Here is a 6,656-nt window from a genome sequence, read left to right on the forward strand (position 1 = left end):
GAACATTCACTGGAAGGACTGATGCTGAAGCTGAAACTCCAATCCTTTGGCCACCTCATTCAAAGAGCTGACTCATTTGAAAAGACCCTGATGCTGGGAAAGATTGAAGGTGGGAGGAGAAGGGGACAACAGGAGGAGATGGTTGGATGGCATCACTGACTCCATGGACGTGAGTTTGAGCAAGCTCTGGGAGTTGGTGATGGACAGGGAAGCCTGGCAGATGGGGTCGCAAAGAGTCGGACATGACTAAGCGACTGAACTGACTGAACTGATATGTGCCCTTAGGCGTTTACGTAGTCTCAAAACCTTTTCATGTCATTCAAGAGGTCAACTATTGGGAAACACACTAACTGTAATGATTTTTTTAAGATAATTTTATTTTAGGGGCTTCCCTGGAGGCTCAGTGGTAGAAAATCCGCCTGCCAATGCAGGAGACAGGTTCCATACCCTGATCAGATCTCACATGCCATGGAGCAACTAAGCCAGTGGGCCACAACTTTTGAGCCTGTGTGCTAGAGCCCAGGAGCCACAACTAATGAACTCACCACGTGCCGCAACTACTGAAGCTCGTGTGCCCCAGAGCCTGTGCTCCACACAAAGAGAGGTCTGCAAAGGGAAGCCCACACACTGCAACTGGAGAGTAGCCCCTGTTCGCCACAACTAGAGAAAAGCCCGCACAGCAACAAAAACCCAGCATTTAACTGTGGCTCCCAGGCTCTAGCACAGGGGCCTTCTCTGGTAGCTCAGCTGGTAAAGAATCTGCCTACAATGCAGGAGTTCAGTTCAGTCAGTCACTCGGTCGTGTCCAGCTCTTCGCGACCCCATGGACTGCAGCACACCAGGCCTCCCTGTCCATCACCAACTCCCACAGCCTACTCAAACTCGTGTCCATCACGTCGGTGATGCCATCCAACCATTTCATCCTCTGTCGTCCCCTTCTCCTCCCACCTTCAATCTTTCCCAGCATCAGGGTCTTTTCCAATGAGTCGGTTTTATGCATCAGGTGGCCAAAGATTGGAGTTTCAGCTTCAGCATCAGTCCTTTCAATGAATAGTCAGGACTGATTTCCTTTAAGATGGACTGGTTGGATCTCCTTGCAGTCCAAGGGACTCTCAAGAGTCTTTTCCAACACCACAGTTCAAAAGCATCAATTCTTTGACGCTCAGGTTTCTTTATAGTTCAACTCTCACATCCATACATGACTACTGGAAAAACCATAGCTTTGACTAGATGGACCTTTGTTGGCAAAGTAATGTCTCTGGTTTTTTAATATGCTGTCTAGGTTGGTCATAGCTTTTCTTCCAAGGAGCAAGTGTCTTTTAATTTCATGGCTGCAGTCACCATCTGCAGTGATTTTGGAGCCCCCCAAAATAAAGTCTCTCACTGTTTCCACTGTTTCCCCATCTATTTGCCATGAAGTGATGGGACTGGATGCCATGATCTTAGTTTTCTGAATGTTGAGCTGTAAGCCAACTTTTTCACTCTCCTCTTTCACTTTCATCAAGAGACTCTTTAGTTCTTTGCTTTCTGCCATAAAGGTGGTATCATCTGTGTATCTGAGGTCATACGCAATGCAATGAACCGAGACCGCAATCCAAGGAGACCTCGGTTCAATTCCTGGGTCAGGAAGATCCTTTGGAGAAGGGATAGGCTACCTACTCCAGTATTCTTTGGGTTCCCTGGTGGCTCAGTTGGTAAAGAATCTGCGGGTTCTGGGTTTAGTCCCTGGGTTGGGACAATCCCCTGGAGAAGGGAACGACTACCCACTCGAATACTTTGGCCTGGAGAATTCCATGGACTGTATAGTCAATGGGGTTGCAAAGAGTCAGACACAACTGAGTGACTTTCACTTTCACTTTGACCCAGGCTCTAGAGCACAGACCCAATAGCTGGGGTGCACAGTGGGGTGCACTTGGTTGCTCCGCAGCATGTGGGATCTTCCTGGATTAGGGATAGAGCCCTTGTCTCCTGCATTGGCAGGTGGATTCTGTACCACTGAGCCACCAGGGAAGCCTGTAATGACAGACATTTTCACTTGCTTTGGCCATGCAAGTTACCTGCCCATGTTCCCTGGGGAATCTCTCTCTCTCTCTAACACACACACACACACACACACACACACACACAGGAAAGTTAACAGGCAAGCACTACTCTTTTTCCCCCCAAGAAGGGAACTGAGTGGAAAGTCACACTGGCAAGTGGACTGTATTCTTCCCAGATGAGATTCTGCAGAGTCAGAGCTGGCAAGGAATAGCACAACTCTTCAAAACAGTGACTGGAAGGAAGAACTTTGAAGACGTTCTGCTAAGTGGAAGAAACCAGACACAAAAGGACAAATACTGTATGATCCCACTTACAGAACTCTGGAACAGTCGAATTCACAGAGACAGAGCAGGGGTCGCCAGAGCTGCGGGCAGGGGAGAATGGGGAGCGAGGGGCAGAGTGGCTTTTGCAAGATGAGAAAGTTCTGGAGATGGATGGTGTTGATGGTTAACACAACAGTCTGAGTGTGCCTGATACCACAGAATTGTACACTTGAAAATGGATTACACCAAAAAAAAAAAAAGGTTTACACTGTAAATTTCATGTTAAATTTTGAACTGTTAATGTTACGTTATTCTATGATGACTTCCTCTTTAATTAGGGGCCAGATTAGAGAACAGGACTGATAGCTGCTGGGAGCATGGACTTGACAGGTTGGTTTGCCTAACAGGATGGTAGGAGGCAGCAGGGAGGTGAGCCCCTCCCTCTCTGGCACATATTGCTGATCCAGTTTGCTTATTTCTCATATGTACTCTAATGGGATTTTTTTTTTTTTTTTTTTACTTTTTGGCCATACTGCAAGTCATGTGGGATCTAGTTCCCTCACCAGGGATCAAACCTGTGCCCTCTGCATTAGAAATGCAGCCTTAACCACTAGGCCACCAAGGGAAGTCCCTCATGGGACCCTTTAAGTCCCATGAGTGTCTCTCTCCTTCCTTTTCATCCTAAACACACAGAATTCATTTCATAAACTATATGAAACCTTCTCAAAAATTCTAGTAGCTCCCCACTGCCTATAGAATCACCCAGACTATTTTAATATTCTGGAGCCTCCACAGACATGTGCCAATGTACCTTTCCACAGCATAATTTCCTAATGTTCTTCTCCAGACCTGAGGTTAGCCACTTCTGAAACAAGTTATTTATTCTTCCAATGTCACACTTTTGCTCATAATTTCCCCTTTAAATTAGCATGTCCTTCTTTTCTGACACCCAGATTTCAAAGATAAACCTAGGACTTGTAATAGTACAATGCACTTCCATCTGCCTCTCACCCAGCTTCAGCCAACACCAACACCCTACCATTCTTATTTCATCTAGCACTTCAGCTAGCTTACCTTCAGCACAGCTAGCTGCCCAACTTTGTTGACTTCCGCTCTTTTTGAGGATCCTCCAGAAAAACTGCCTGGAGAAAGCTGCCCTGAATGAAATGGAGCTATCTTCAATGCCATTGTCACTTTTAGCTCAAACCGTCAAGCACTACAAGGACATAAACCATTCATTCTCCATTGAATTAAAACTCTACCCACCACGTCACCTATTTCAGTTTAAGAAGGAAGCATTTGCAAAATCTGGTTTAGACCCAACTTCCCATGGGTGGTATAGGTTGATGCCTTCACCGTCACCTTGGTATCACCATCCTGTTTTCAGGGTTGAATCTGTCACCTCATCAGAATTGTAGGCCTGATTTGTTGTTGGTGTTGGTGTTGTTTTTAAGGGGGGGGGAGAGGATTATCTTTAACATTTTTTTTAAATGTATTTTTGGCTGTGCTGGGTTTTCGCTGCTGTGCAGGGGCTTTCTCTGGTTGTGGGGAGTGAGGTACACGGGTTTCTCATTGTGGTGGCTTCTTTTGTTGTAGAGCAAGGCTCTAGGACCCACGGGCTTCAGTACTTGTGGCAGGTGGTCTCAGCAGTTGTGGCTGTTGGACTTTAATGTGCTCGGTAGCTCACTCATCTCTGACTCTTTACAACCCCATGGACTGTAGCCCGCCAGGTTCCTCTGTCTGTGGAATCTTCCAGGCAAGAATACTGGAGCAGGTTGCCATTTCCTACTCCAGGGGATCTTCCCTATCCAGGGATCAAACCCATGTCTCTTGCACTTCCTGCATTGGCAGGCAGATTCTTTACCACCAGGGGAACCCTGAGGATTATCTTTTAATTTTGAAATAATTTCAACTTTGTAGAAAAGTTACAATAATAGAAATCCCATACACTTTTCACCCAGATTTATCAATGTGTTATCATTCGATCACACTTGCTCTATTATTCTTACACATATTTGTAGATAAATATTTTCCACCTGAATTTACTTGAGAATAAATTGAGGACATCATGTCTACTTAGCCACAAGTACATTAAGAACAAGTACTTTCATTATTATAACCACAATACAATGAACAAAGTCTGGAAATTAACATTGACATAATACTATTATCTTTTTTTTTTTTTCCTGCACTATGAGGCATGCAGGATCTTAGTTCCCTGACCAGGGATTGAACTTGCATTGAACCACTGCAGGGGAAGCATAGTCTGAACCACTGAACTGCCAGCTAGGTCTCAGCATAATACTGTTATCTAACATATAGACTCTATTCAAGCTTTGCCAATTGTCCCCATGTCCTGTACAAGACAAACACACAGAGCTTTTTCTGAACCAGGTTCCAATCCAGGATCATGTACCCTACTTAGTGTAAACATCCTGAAGAAGATAAAAGGAAAACATTTCTTGAATATATCATCTCTAGAGCCTGATGTTTTTTTTAAAAAAATGGAGCCTGGTTGTAAACTAGATGAGGAATTCTTCTATAATGGGTGCTTCTGGGAGACGGTGGCTCTCATCTGCTTTCCGCAGATCCGCAGGAAACTGAATGAATGCACAGGGATTCATTTGGTGGCACAGAGAAAAGGGAAGTGAATGGCCAGGCCTGATAAGGCCCCTGTGTGAAGCTCTGTGGCTCTTTTGCTTTTCCTGGCAGAGGTAGAAGAGATCCACATCTAATCATGTCACTGCCTTCAGCATAGGAAGCTGGACAAGTGGGAGAAACCCGCAGTGCCGGGTGGGCAGTCTCCAGAACAGCTCCGTTCTTCTAACCAAGGCATGTTCTGGATTTCTCTGCCTTTGGAATTTTCAGTTTACCATCAAATTCACTTTAAAATGATGTAGGACAATGATAAGACAAAAATACGGGCACTCAGCCTAAGAAATGAGGTCAAACTTGAAAGGAAGCAAGCAGGCAGGTGAGTACTTGAATTTAAAAACAGAATGCAGTCCTGGGTGTTCTAACTCGGAGGAATCTGATGCAACTACCCACCAGAAGTTGCTGCTATCAGCCAGCAATCTTTACCTCTGGAGACAACACTATCAGCGAGCATCAAAAACCTGGCTGCCCTGATGCTCTCCTTTCTTGGTTTACCATCAAGAACCCAACAGGAATACCAAGCATCAAATGACACTTGCAAGGCTGTTAAACATGTCTACAGAAAGAAGATTCTAATACTGTAAGAGGTGTTTTCTACGGAGTGGTACAAATTTAAAGTGGAAAAGAACTTAAGAGATCATTTTGTCCAGTGACCTTTCATAATTTCATTTTTGGCAGAGCAAAACTTTGCTGTGTATAATCTTCCAAAGAACTCCAATATATATAGCACATAAAGCAAAAATGCTGTGGTGGAGAGAACCCCAGAGTTCCATGTGGGCCCATTAGTTCCACTAAAGACTGCAAATGTGAGTTGCTTAACTCCATTAAGAGGCACTGCTTACCTCCTGGTATTGATTTTCATTGTTAATAGGACAGTTTTCCAGCAGATGGCAGTAGAATCTTGAAGGAAAGTCTTAAAAATTTGCACAAAGCCTTCATATGCTCAGTCCTATTCCCTGTCAGTGGCTCCTAAGTTGTTCTGTCGTTATGCACAGAAAACTGCCAGTTGTCAAGCACAAGTAGAGAGGAAGTACAAGTGGCCATGAGATCCACATGCCCTGACACACAGGGAGGCTCTGCCCTAAGGCACTGCTATGAAGCACAGTTTGAAAACTACTCATCTGCTGACTGGTCCCAATTCTTGTGCTTCGCAGGTAGGGATACTGAGGTTCAGAGAGGGTGAATGACCTACTCAAGGACACGGACATAACAGTGAATTGAGTCCAAGTCTCCCGACTCCTAGTATTCAGTCCATTGTGTCCACATCAAAAAATACTTCCCCATCTGCTGGATAAAACAGGGTCAGTTATTGGCATATAATTCCAAAAACAGAAAAAAAGCAGTTTTCCCAAGGTGAAGGTCAAGAAGACCAAAAAAAAAAGGGGGGGGGACATACTACTCTATAGCCAGACTGAGATACCACCATGCCCCTAATGATTTACACAGCTCCAGGTACACAAAACTGATCATACTGAACCAACTAGATACAGCAACAGGCGTTTTTTAAAAACCAAGCTTTATTATTTATATTTTGGCACCATAGTCAGTAATTCACAGAATGGGTCGCTTCAAGCTGTTCAAGATTACCAGGGAACCCCCTCACAAACACACCCCCACATACAACATTTAGAACAGAGGAACAGATTCATGGCCGCCGCCTCTGCAGAATGAAGGAGTCTTTTCATAGAGCAAATC

The sequence above is a fragment of the Bos grunniens genome, chromosome 11 (assembly GCF_055505025.1).
Source record: "Bos grunniens cultivar Pamir isolate PY7600 chromosome 11, Bosgru_T2T1.0, whole genome shotgun sequence".
NCBI classification, from domain to species: domain Eukaryota; kingdom Metazoa; phylum Chordata; class Mammalia; order Artiodactyla; family Bovidae; genus Bos; species Bos grunniens.